This window comes from Rhincodon typus, chromosome 8 (assembly GCF_021869965.1).
Source record: "Rhincodon typus isolate 14 chromosome 8, sRhiTyp1.1, whole genome shotgun sequence".
In the NCBI taxonomy this organism is placed as follows: Eukaryota; Metazoa; Chordata; class Chondrichthyes; order Orectolobiformes; family Rhincodontidae; genus Rhincodon; species Rhincodon typus.
This window is the reverse complement of record NC_063339.1, coordinates 23,195,612-23,209,526: the sequence shown is the minus strand read 5'-3', so window position 1 is coordinate 23,209,526 and position 13,915 is coordinate 23,195,612. Positions and strand designations below refer to the sequence as shown.

The 13,915-nt window shown below is 40.7% G+C and overlaps 1 long non-coding RNA gene across 2 annotated transcripts; it reads left to right on the top strand.

Annotated features, from left to right (window-relative positions):
- The first annotated feature begins 7,810 nt into the window (after positions 1-7,810).
- Positions 7,811-12,739, top strand: LOC125483724. 2 transcript variants are annotated; one of them, XR_007262669.1, is made up of 3 exons: positions 7,811-8,309; positions 11,680-11,749; positions 11,937-12,739. It is a non-coding gene; the product is annotated as an uncharacterized LOC125483724 (long non-coding RNA). The 2 variants fall into 2 exon arrangements; XR_007262668.1 differs by having other exon boundaries at positions 7,811-8,314.
- The last annotated feature ends 1,176 nt before the right edge of the window (positions 12,740-13,915 follow it).

Below are 13,915 nucleotides of genomic sequence, written 5' to 3'. Positions count from 1 at the left end.
CAGACTGCAATCAATAAGGATAGTTGTCAACACCTCCTCCACAATAATCCTCAACATCGGTGCCCCTCAAGGCTGCGTACTCAGCCCCTATACTCCTTATACAAACGATTGTGTGGCCAAATTTGCTCTAACTCCATTTACAAGTTTGCTGATGACACCACTGTAATGGAACATATAGGAGTTGGGACATCATGTTGCAGCTATTCAAGACATTGGTGAGGCCACTTTTAGAATACTGCATGCAATTCTAGTTGCCTTTTATAGGAAGGATGTAGTTAAACTTGAGAGCATGCAAAAAAGATTGACAAGGATGTTCCTGGGACTAGAGGGTTTGAGTGATAGGGAGAGGCTGAATAGGCTGGAGCACTTCTCCCTGGAATGTTGGAGGCTGAGGAGTAACCTTGTAGAGTTTTATAAAATCATGAGGGGCATGGAAAGGGTAAATAGCCAAGTTCTTTTTCCTACACTGGGGGAGTCCAAAACTAGAGGGAATGAGTTTAAGGTGAGAGGGTACAAATTTAAAAAGTGGTATCTTTTTCATGCAGAGGGTGGTGCGTGTATGGAATGAGCTGCCAGAGGAAGTGGTGGCGGTGGGTACAATTACAACATTTAAAAGGCATCTGGATGGGCCTATGAATAAAAAGGGTTTAAATGCTGGCAAATGGGACTAAGTCATATTGGGATGTCTGGATGGCGTGATTAAGTTGGACCAAAGGGTCTGTCTCCATGCTGTATGATTCTAGTGACTCTTTATTTCAGGCACTTGGAGATTGTGCAGGAACTTGCTTGAGTTAAAGACGGGATTGGTGGGGTAGGGGGAGGGGGAACAATCTTGTTATCTTGCTGCAAACTCCATCCTCTTAAGTACCGACTCCACCACTCTCTCCATAGCAGCAATCTCAGGTGTTTGCAGCCTTTGTGTCCCACTGGAGATGAGCTTCCAATCACATATCGCTGTACCATTGATCCAAAATATTGTGGATGCTGGAAATCTGAAACAAAGAAAGAAAATGCTGGAGAAATCTCACTGGTCTGGCAACATCTGAAGAGAAGGAAACAAAGAATGTTTTGAGTCTGATATGATTCTTCTTCAGTTCCAACATTTTTGCTGCTGAATCCCTTATGACTGTCACCTGTAAGCTTGGCCATAATAATGCTCTTCTTGTTTTTCAATATTGTATCCTCTGTGAGCTTTAGGTCGTCCAAAGCTCTGCTATCTGTGCCTTAACTCACATCATTTCTCTTCCCTATTACTGTTGAGCTTGCTGACCTCTATTGGCTCACAATCTAGGAGCACCTTGACATGAAAATTTATCCTCGTTTTCAAGTCCATCCATATGACTAGCTCAATTGTTGTTTGTCGTGTAGGTTAATATTTGGACTGAAATGTAGGGGGCATAATCTTGAGTTCGTAGATGATAGGAAAATTGATTGGGTGGTAATCAATAGGGAGGATAGCAGTAAACTGCAGGAGGATATGAACAGACTGGTCAGAAGGACAGAGCAGTGACAAATGGAATCCAACGCAGAAAACTGTGAGGTCATGCATTTGGGAGGGCTAACAAGGCAAGGGATCACACTCTAAATGGTTGGACCCTGGTAAAGTACTGAACATTGGGGACCTTGGTGTGCATATTCTCAGATCTGTGAAGGTAGCAGGTCAGATACATAAGGTGGTTAAGAAAGTACTTGCCTTTAACAGTTGCCTTTACCAGAATGCAAGAGCAGCATGGTAATATTGGAACTATACAGAATGTCAGTTGGGCCACACTGAAGTATTTTGTGCTGTTTTGCTCACAACATTTTAGGAAGGATCTGATTGTACTAAAGAAGGTGCAAAGGAGATTGACCAGAATGTTGGCTGAGCTGAAAGGCCTGAGCGATGAGGAAAGATTAGACAGGCTGGAGTTGTTTTCCTTGGGGTAGCAAAGGTTGAGGCTGGATCTGATAGAGATGTATAAGATTATGAGGGGCATAGAAAAAGTGTACAGGAAGGCACAGTTTCCCTTAGTAGGGGGATCAATAACCAGGGACCATAGGTTTAAGGTAAGAGGTAGAAGGCTAAGAGGAAAGTGAGGACTAATGTTTTCACCCAGAGAGTGGTGCAAGGGTGGAATGCTTGAAAGAGTGGTTGATTCAGAATCTCTCTTAACATTTAAGCAATATTCAGATATTCATTTGCATTGCCATACTTTCGAGGGCTATGGATTAAAACCTGGAAAATGAGATTAATGTAGTCAGATTTTTGTTGACTGGTGCACATACAATGGCTTGAAATGCCTCCTGTACTGTAAACATTTATGACTCTCACCCCCTCTTTAAAACATCCAGTCCAACAACACTTGCGATATCTGCACTCACCTAATTTTGGTTTCTTGCCCATCCCCAATTTTGATTTAATGTATTAATATAAATTGTAATATAACAAAAGTCACCAGATGAACTAGTTTTGAATGTCAACTGACCTACAAATTCAAAGCATGGTTCATTTTTTTTCAAAGCTTTGAAGACATTCAGCACCAAACAGTCTATTGTTTCACAGCTTTTCAGGAAAATTGATTTTCACTGAAGTATATTAGATGCATTTGCAAATATGTAACAAATATGAAAGCATATACTTTTTCATTCTTTGCTAACTATTGAAACCGCTGTTGTGCCATTAGATTTTCTTTCAAAGGAAATATCTTTGTAAATTGCACTCAATTTGTATGCTGTTTATTTGAAAATGTTTCTGTTGAAACTGCTTTCAGAAAAGGTTGGCCTTGATAGTGACGCTGCTATTCTAGGAACAAATTTAAAGAAAACACTGCAAACTCATTCTTCTTCATATCAAGAAGGTAAAGCATTGCTTATGTTCAAAATTATTTGATTTGAACATAGTGAATAGGTTTATATGATGTAAGTTATATGTCTCAACTTATCTGCAGTGTTCAAGTTCAGTTGGCCAGTACTACAACCTATTTAACACATGCAGGACCAGTCCTTTGTACATATCCTTCACTTCCTAACTATTTGCTAAAAGGAATTATAGATTTTCAGACAGAATTGGATTAATGGCACAAAAACAGGACATTTGACCTAACCAAACTACGCCAGTTTTTACGTCCCATTCTAGTCTCATCCCATCTTTTATTAGCTTAATTCGCCATCATAACCATCTATCTCTTTCTCTCTCAAATAGTTGGCTAGCTCCCTCTTAAATGTACCATTTGCTTCAACAATTCCCTGAGACAGTGAGTTCCATATTTTTACCTCACATGGGTCAAGATTTTCCATTTTGAAGTTAAAGTATGGCAGTGCGTTTTTTAGATTGTGTCCTCTCTGCCAATGCCTGAGGCAAGTTATCTCACACAGTCACATGCTTTTTGTCTCATTATTCATGCAAGTGAAATGTGGCACAATTTAGTTGGTAATTCACATTTGGCCAACGAGCCAGAAGTTCTCACCATTGGCGGACTTCGTAGAGTCAAATGTTCTGGCATCATACTTATAGGCTAGCGGGATACCACTTCACTCACTGGAAACCAGAAATTTCCAAGGAGCCTAAGGTGGGCACTGCCAAGAAGTTGAAGCTGGTTTGTCCATCCTCTTCCCAGGAGATGACACTAGGAAGCCATCTGATCAGCAGTTAGATCAGTCCAGCCTAGGAGCACACCACAACCACTGGCCCACTGCCAGGTGTGGAAGGGATATCCCTTGTCATCCAATATAACAATCCTTGTATGGGACAAGGGTATTTTAAAAAGACTATGCCTGCAAGTGGTCCGGGATGTATGTATGGGTCAGTGCAGCTCCCTGACTATCTAACAGAGACCTACACTATCTGACTGCAATGATCACAAATAATTTGTAAGAGACTAGAATCCTTTTCTGCTCATGAAGACGACTGGTTGATGATTGTGATGTGGGTGTAATCAATGACACTATGAACCTGCAGGAAACCAGCGTTAGATGAGAATCCTAATGCTCTCACTGCCTGACTTCTCACGTTAAAGTGACAGAGATGAATTGGTGTCTGTCACAAAGACAGCATCAATGAAATTCCCAGATGCAGTGAAGAGCTGAGAATTGTGAAATGTCACAGTCGCCAGCAGGTCCATGAACAAAGAAAATTACAGCACAGAAACAGGCCCTTCGGCCCTCCCAGCCTGCGCCGATCCAGATCCTCTATCTAAACCTGTCGCCTATTTTCTAAGGATCTGTATCCCTCTGCTCCCTGCCCATTCATGTATCTGTCCAGATCCATCTCAAATGACATTATTATGCCCGCCTCTACCACCTCTGCTGGCAACGCATTCCAGGCACCCACCACCCTCTGCATAAAGAACTTTCCACACATATCTCCCTTAAACTTTTCCCCTCTCACCTTGAAATCGTGACCCCTAGTAATTGAGTTCCCCACTCTGGGAAAAAGCTTCTTGCTATCCACCCTGTCTATACCTCTCATGATTTTGTAGACCTCAATCAGGTCCCCCCTCAACTTCCTCTTTCTAATGTAAATAATCCTAATCTACTCAACCTCTCTTCATAGCTAGTGCCCTCCATACCGGGCAACATCCTGGTGAATCTCCTCTGCAACCTCTCCAAAGCATCCACATCCTTTTGGTAATGTGGCGACCAGAACTGTACGCAGTATTCCAAGTGTGGTCGAACCAAAGTCCTATACAACTGTAACATGACTCGCCAACTCTTGTACTCAATACCCCATCCGATGAATGAAAGCATGCCGTATGCCTTCTTGACCACTGTATCGACCTGCGTTGCCATCTTCAGGGTACAATGGACCTGAACACCCAGATCTCTCTGTGCATCAATTTTCCCCAGGGCTTTTCTATTTACAGTATAGTTCACTTTTGAATTGGATCTTCCAAAATGCATCACCTCGCATTTGCCTGGATTGAACTCCATCTGCCATTTCTCCGCCCAACTCTCCAATCTATCTATATTCTGCTGCATTCTTGACAGACCCCTTCACTATCTGCTACTCCACCAATCTTAGTGTCATCTGCAAACTTGCTAATCAGACCATCTATACCTTCTTCCAGATCATTTATGTATATCACAAACAACAGTGGTCCCAACACAGATCCCTGTGGAACACCACTGGTCACAGTGAAACACTAGCAAAGAAATTAAGGGTAACTGTTACATTTAGGAATATCAGGATGTGATTGATTCCAAGTCCATGCAACCTCAGGCACAGATGTGACAATGAAGGCTTGAGTCATTCTGAGATAATACTGCATTGTTCTGTACTGGTTCTTACTCATCTGTGGATAACTGCACCTCATCCTTTAGATTCTGTTTTGTGCCATATGTCTTCTACGTGTTAGATGTCATCCTGCTTCTTTTCCTTCTGTAGACAGTGTGGCAGCTGGCAGCAGCTGCTGTGTCAACTCCGTACTCTTCTAAAGCACTTTCTTTGCAGCTGTAGGATTGCAAGAAAACTGCTCAGTTGACCTGTGCCACGCTTCTTTCATTAGATACTGGAGGGGAAAAAATCAGTAAGAAGAGTAATACTTGAAAATAAATGTATCTGCTGTACTGAGCCATCTTTTGTTTAATCCATTCATGGGAAATGTATGTTGAAGTATGAGTCAGACTAGTGTGCCTCATTTTTTATAGAACATAGAACACTACAGCACAGTACAGGCCCTTCGGCCACGATGTTGTGCTGAACTTTTACCCTAATCCTAAGGTCTATCTAACCTCCACCCCTACGTTATACTATCACCCAAATGCCTATCTAATAGCCGCTTAAATACCCCTAATGAGGCCGAATCCACTACCCTCTCTGGCAATGCATTCCACGCCCCTACCTCTGACGTCTCCCCTATATCTACCTCCACTCACTTTAAAACAATGTCCCCTCATAATAGCTACCTCCACCCTAGGAAAAAATCTCTGGATGTCCACTCTATCTATACCTCTGATCATTTTGTACACCTCTATCAAGTCACTTCTCATCCTTCGTCGTTCTAAAGAGAAAAGCCCTAGCTTTTATTCTTTTGTTTCCTTTGTTCTTCAGAACATTCTGAAGAAGGGTCACTGGACCCAAAACATTGACTCTGTTTTCTCTCCACAGGTGCTGCCAGACCTGTCGAGTTTCTCCAGCAATTTCCTTTTTTATTTCAGATTCCCAGCATCCGCACTTCTTGTTTTATTTTTAGTAAGTGAAAGCACACAGTCTTAGTAGAGAGATCATTGGCATTGACATCCTTCCTCACAACATTCCACGCTGTGCCCTCACACCTTCGCGAAGGCCTCAGGCATCATCTGCTCCACCTGATTATTTGGGGAATTTGCTTCTTGACAGTACAGCTGTTCGCTGCCACCGCAGGAGCTTGGAGGCATCTACTACTGCAGGGTTACCTTTGAGCCTGGAATTTCACTCCCATGCACATTAGTCATCCTGATGACTAGAATCAAGAAATGTCAATGTTCCCTTGGCATGAAGCAGCTTTGAAACCTTCCTCAGGAGCCCTCTTCCATCTCCCTTCATCCTGTCTGTGAGTAAATGGCAGTGGCAATGTGATGGCTTGGAGTCCCAATGACTGAGCACCTTGACTAATGGAGAAGATGAGGTTTGGAATGAATGTGCCTTGCTGTATTCCTCTAATTGCCCTGAGATATCGCAAGGTGACAAATCAGGTTAGATTTCACTGGTGGAGCAAATTACTGCAGATGCTGGAATCTCTACTGAAAACAACAAATGCTGGAGATCACAGTGTGTCAGACGGCATCCATGGAGAGAGAGCAAGCTAACGTTTCAAGTCTAGATGACTCTTCATCAGATGCTGTCCGACCTGTTGTGATCTCCAGCATTTGTAGATTTTAGTGGTATGAGAGACTCTTAAAATCAGTTGAATCAAATTAAACAAGATTGAATTAAATTAAAGGGTACCAGCTGCTTAATGGGCCACTAACCAAAATCAAATATTCAAATAAAACTTACAAAATTTAAATTAAAAGGTCATTTTCGGTGGCAATAATACACTTTAGCCCTTGAGGAGCCCACCACTCGCAGAAGAGCTCGAGCATTCTGATGGACACTGCGTGCTCCTCTTTAAGGGGCACCAAGCATGGATATAGCTGCAGCAAAGGGAGCTAGCAGTCAGGCCAAATGACCCCTTCGACTGCACCCCCCCATATCTAGGACAAAGTGACCATGACATGCCTTTGCCCCAACCCCTGCTCAACCTTCAAAACCATGTAGTCCTCTCCCTATCCTGTTGGATCTCACCCCACAATATTCAATTGTCCCATACAGCTGTGACCATTCCATTGGACAGTGAACGTAACCAGGACAATCCCAAGACATGAGCTGCTCATTTGGCCTTTGAGCCTGCCCTGGCATTCCATAAGGTTGTGTCTGATGCAGAGGTGATTTCACCTCCATTTCCTGTCTGCCTAATATGACTCTGGACCCCCACCCCCTCATCTATAAAAGATCTATCTAATGCTGCCTTAAATCGATTCACAGGCCTAACCTCCACAGTTTTCTATGCAGAAAATACCGTTTGAAGTTTATGAAGTGCGTATTCTATACCTCTGTTAATAAAAGGTTTGAATATTGAGAAGGACACATGATAAAACAACATTGTGAACAAATTGTATGAAAGGAAAAGTAATATATATATAACTCACTGGAAACATATGGTGCAGTTGCTATGGTATCTGGAATATGGGTAGATAAGGCAAGTAATAAAATATAAATAGAACATAGCACAAAATAAGAACCACATCGCAAAGAAAATGAAATGTAGAGGAAATCAAATAATGAAAACAACCTTGTGTCTATCGGCAGGAATTTCTTTTTCTGAAACACAGCATGGAGAAAAATGGGAGGGACATCCATTAGGCACAGTTCAGGATTTCCTGCACAATTACATTCTTCACAGCTTATTGTGTTGTGCACATGCGGGTAAAACACCAAGTTTTGTTGGCAGGATGTTCTGAAGCCTGCTGTGACAATCTGGGCTCCAATGTCCAGACAATATATTTGAAAGGTATTGAGAAGCGCTTAACTCTGTGCAACCCAGAGACATCTCTCAGCTTCTGCTCATCACCTCCACCCACTCCAGCGAAATCAGACACCAGGCAACTAGCAATGCTAAGCTTCAGTGATGCCACGTTAGGAGTTCTCCTGAGGCTATCCAGGAGAGAAGCAAGCTCTTTTCCTTGAAGATCGTAAAAAGAGGTCATCCCAGATCCTGGACAGATGTGGGTCCATACCATCAATGTCTGTGGACAGCTCGAGAGAACCTGACTCCAGTGTTGCAAAAGGATGAATGATTTGCTGTGTTCTGGTAAGGTACGTGCCACTGTCTAATTAATACTTCTCGCTCCTAGGAATGAAAGTATTGTAAAGTTGTTACTGCGGACGACAGTTACACAGGTGGTTGGGTGCCAGGCAGCTCTATCAAATGCCTCATGTACAATCAATCTCAGTTAATTACAGATACATTCAGCAACTTAGGCACAATCACATCACTGATCTCTCATTACAACTAAGAGAACATACATATTTGATAGTGTTTCATCAAAGGCTAACTTAGGACAGGGACACAACCACAAAAGATGGCCTTTTGAGTTGGTCCTCCTTTTAAGTGGGTGACCTTTTGCCTGTCGGTCTTATTTACTGGTATTAGCCAGTGTAACAGCTTTGTTGGCCCAGTCAGGCTTCACTCTAACACAGTGAGTGTTTAACAACAAGCCAGACTGCACATGATTGAGAATTCTCAGGAGCAAATTAACATAGAGAGGCTTCACCTCTGACACTCAAAGATATTTGCACAAAGAAATGCCTTTGTAATAAAGACACCAAGTAACCAAAGAAGCTGCACTTGAGTTAGGAAGATGAAATCTACCCTGTCAGGTATATGCCTCATATGTTTCGTCAGGTTTGTGAACACATGTATTTCCTGTGTTTGGCTAACAAGATTGCATCTGTGAATGTAATTTCAGTGGGCTGGGTCTTTTAGTGAGTATTTGTGACATGCTAATAAATGCAAACCTAACTGCCTTCCGAAATGATCTCAGAACATAATAGCAAAACTTTAACCCACCAACAGGAAAATGAATTTTTCCCTCCTGCTCAATTAAGTTCCCCTCCATCCTTCTAAAAGTCCAGACTGGCAAAGGACATTCTGCTGTTTTATGTCACAAGGGATAAAGGAATGTAAAAATTAAATAATTGAGGACAATGAAAGGCAAGAGGACACAATGAAAGACTTGCATAATAAACTGAAAAAGAACCACTTTGGTTTCTGTCTGAGATGAATCTGACTACTCTCTCCAATGTATCCTTGAAGCCATTGCTATTACTCAGTAAATAGAGGACAGCATTGATTAGAAAAGAGTCAAGCATTAAAAAGTAGTTTTGAGATAATGACAGAAGGGACTCAACAATGCAGAGTAGGATTGTGGTAGGTTTTGTCCAGTGAGTAGAGAAGAGGAACAGAAGGTCTGTTATTTAAAGGATAAGCTGTTTCATATACAATATAAAGATAACAATGCAAACTCAATTAAATAGTGATAAGCTCAGACTGTAATAGAATGGCTGTCTCCACTCCAGTCTTCATTTGATGGAAATTTCTGTCAGGTGAATTATTATTTTGAGATGTTTTGCAAAGCCAACCATGCTCATGAATGCAACCACCAATCAATTGTGCGCTCTGGTGCCAAACACATTGCTAAGCTTATCAGGCATTGAATGTGTGTTCAATCTGGCGTTAAAAAGAAGGATGCTGAAATGAGTTACTTTCGAGGTGCTCCCTAAAACACGGTCTCAGTGTTATATGGAATAGCATACAGCCAGTTTGCATTTTTAGAGACCACTGGTTGATCTTGTGCTGTAACATTCTGTGTAATGAGAAACCATGCCACAAATGGTTATAAACTATATGTAATTCCAAAGCGATTAGATGTTAATAGGTAAAAAGATAAGAACACATTGTAAATTACATTAAACAGCTAGAAACCCAAGCCAAGCATAGTTGCAAAGTTGTGTGAGGAAGCTTTGCCTTTGAACTTATCTTTTCAGTTGTGATTTAGAAGAGATCAGTGCATTATAGTTATATGCTAAATTTAATGTTCAGTTACATTGCTAATGTATGAACTGATCAAGTTTATACATGAAGTACCTACATAATTTAAGCTTGATGATAGACGTTAACATCTTTGTCAGTTATTCTAATTAGCCAAAACTCAACTCAAGAAAGATACAGAGAAACTGAGGGATGTAAATAAAAGTTGTGTTGACCAATCCTGAAAAAAGTCATAATTAATTACAGAAAGTAACTATTTAAAGAGATAATCATATCAACACTGATCAGTGGTGAAACTAAAGACAATAATGGAGATTGGCGTTCATATTTGGTGATCTCATAGTGCTGAATGAGTTAGCTGAACTGATTTAAAGGAAGTTAATAAACATAAGAGTAAGATGTTTTGCTAAAGTAAGTAGTGAGTGCGTAACAGAGATAGCTATTATGGTAGTTAACCCTGGCAGTGTGTTCATTCACTACATTATTCTTGTGGAAGCTGGAGGACCATATGCACTTCCTGGTCCCACAGAAGCAATTTTAGATATTTTCTAATCAACCTGTTCAGAGATGTTATTACGCACCTCTGGAGCAAGTAGGGCTTGAAACTGTGCCTCCTGGCTCAAAGATAAGGACATTACCATGGTGTCCTAAGGACCTTGACAGAAGTAATTTTAGACTTATCTGAATGGGCCTCTTTGCTGTTCCTCCAAGTATTACAGAGGAGATAATCCACAGCAAATAACTTTCCCAATAGATAGTTAAAATTACATTGGGGTCTTAGGTAGGTGATGAAACCCTGCCTAATAAATAGTTGAAGTTCCTGTTTGATTTGGGTGAATGCCTGCACCACCCAGTAAAATGTGCTGGTAATAGGCCCAAGAGTAAATGTACCCCCCTTCCATTTTATCTCCGCTGCTGCCTACATTTCATTGGCCAGTGGGAGTTAAAATCTAACCCATGTTCTTCTGTAATATTCTTGTAAATGATTCAAAAAGACAAATGCTGTCCCACATTTCCATCACTTGTAAACTGTAGCAATACAGAAAGTTCCATAAACTTTGAATACTAAATAAATATACTTCACTATAAGAGACAACCATTCATGAACATTTGATTATGGAGTGAATAGCTTTGGTCTGAGTTGAACAAATTGTCCCAGGTATGACCTATGGAGTTTATTTATCAGGAACACAAAAATACTTGACATTGTGGTCACAATGAACTTGAGAACTAACTAGCACCAGTTAAAGAAATGTTTTATAGGATTATCAAGAATTTGACTATTGTTCCATTATGTATATCATACTTATCGTTCCAGAGATATCTTGGTACATTCCCCAAGTAACTCAATTACGACTTATCAACTGCCACTGACAACTTTGCTTCAGGGGCTGCATTCTTCAAACTGGAAAGAAATGTTCTTTGCCGAGTTTTAACTCAATTAAGTTCTTTTGAATGGCAGTAGAGGTATTTAATAATTCTGTCAGAATTCAAATTATTCAGTGTTAATCATTGGAATTGTTGATATGCCAACTTGTTGAACAGGTTAATGTGGCCAAGTAATGCAAGTGAAAGGGGAAGAAGTAGATTGTGAAGGGTCCCTGACAGATTATCTATTGTATGTTGCCAGGTTCTTCATACAAAGCTGAAAGCTACTTTTGTATTGATGTTATTCAACATATTCAAACTTGAACTGAGCGGTAAGTTTAGTCTGTTTTAACGCAAGTTATTTTCTCATTTCTCTCTCCATAATCTTCCTTGCAGAAGTCAAGCTTGTTTTATGGCCCACTATATAAATAAAAATGTAAAATTTCTATTGCTATTCTCATGTGCCAGTACAGTCTGAATCTCAAATGAGTTTTTATGTTTTAAAACTGACTACAAAAGGTTGAAAAAGGTGGCCACCTGATGATCCAACAGGTTTGGGGATTTTAGGAATTGGAACCTCTCCCCTATCTCAACAAAGTAACAAAAGGAATCTTTCGACTGAAGTATCAATGCCCAAGCATGAAAGTAATTCAGTGGTGTCAGATTCTCAAGACAAAATCCTCAACTACAGTGGAATTACAGTGGACCTTAATGATCCATATTATTTGGGAAAGGACTTGTAACAGGTGATGAGACAGCCATTCTCTCTACTTGCTGTTAAAAACACAAGAAGCTGTCTTCAACAGAGAGTGCCATCAGAAGCCCATTGAAACGGCTGTAAGTTATCTAAGCAGCCAAGGTAATAAATAGCAATGGTTTGAAAGAGGAAGAAGGATTTCTTCCTGTTCAAGTTTACCTAAGGAGAAAGAAAATGAATTTAAAAGTAGAACTAGGAAATAAACATGCTGGTCATACTGGATTTCTGTTTTCAGGTATGCAAGGTAAGTCAGACCAGTTTCCATCATTTCCAAGTTTTAGTCCTGGAAATTTGACTACTGTACAAGAAGCCTTGCAACTTACCAAGATGTCCACAACAAAAGCATTAACTCATCTAAGCCATTTCAGAAGACACTGAAGAAGTACTAAATTATAATTTTTGTTTAACCTTCACCTGTATCCGTATTCGTATATGTGAGATAATTAAGTGAATCATTACATTTTAAATATCTATGGCAATTTGTGCAACAACAAATAACCTCTTTAATTTTAAAACTCTCAGCTTACTGTTTGAATTATTGAATTAGGACAATCATTTTGAGTGTAAAAGCAACACACTTTCTACATGCTAACATATTAAACATATGCAGGAAGAAGAAAAATGCATTACAAATTCTGTCTATGACAGTATGGAATCTGAGTTTGTGCACTGCTTGGCTCACCAGACTATGTATATTTTTGTTTACAGGCTTTGATCATTTCCACAAGACATTCTATTTTGCTACAATCCCAAGAGATATACACAGACCCATTAAATGTGGGCAAGCAACATATTTATTGCAGACTGTCAACATACTCTGCATCTTCACAGATTTAAGAGTGTGTTGAAGCTGTAGTATATGGGAGCTGCTGGATGCCAGTGTAATCTATGGTGACCACACCGGTAGCAAGTGTTGGCTGCTCGAGGAACTTTGGCTCAGAGTTGATGAGCTGGAGTCTGGAGCTGTGGACACATCAGGAAGGGGAGATGTACCTGGACACTGTTTCAAGAGGCAGGCACACCATTTAATTCCATCAAAATTGGTCTGTGGTCAGGGACAGAAGGGTGTGAGTGCAAGTGAGGCAGGTATAGGGAAGCAGAATTTAGGTTTGGAGGAGACTCAGCTAATGCCTTTGTCCAATAAGTACAAGATTCTTGGTCCTGGTGCAGACAAAGGCACAAACTGCAGGGAGAATAAGGAAACTGAACACAGTGATCCAGAACACCATTTAAGTTGGGGTCTGAGAAGATAAATGTATACTAAGAGGACAGCATAGTTGGGGGAATAGATACTGTTCTTTGCAGCAAAGTCAGAGTCCCAAAGGTTGTGTATCCTACCTGGTGTCAAGGTTGAAGACATCTCTTCTGGGCTGGAGAGAAACGTGGGAGTGGGGTGGAGGGAGGGGGGAGGGCGGATGGATCTAGTTGTCACAGCCCACATAGGAACTAACAACATAGGTCGAACTAGGAAAGAATTTCTGCTGAAGGATCGTGAGCAGTTCAGAGCTGACTTGAAAAGCAGAACTACAAAGGTAATTTGTCTTTGGATTATTACTTGAATTTCATGCAAATCTAACTATGGTAAATGAGATTAGAGAATAAATGAGTGGCTCAAAGATTGTTGTGTGAGAATTTGGTTTTGATTCACAGGGTGCTTGCACCAATATTGGAGGAGGAGAGAGTTGTTCCATTGAGATGGACTTCATTTGCATCATAAAAACCAAAAGAACTGCGGATGCTA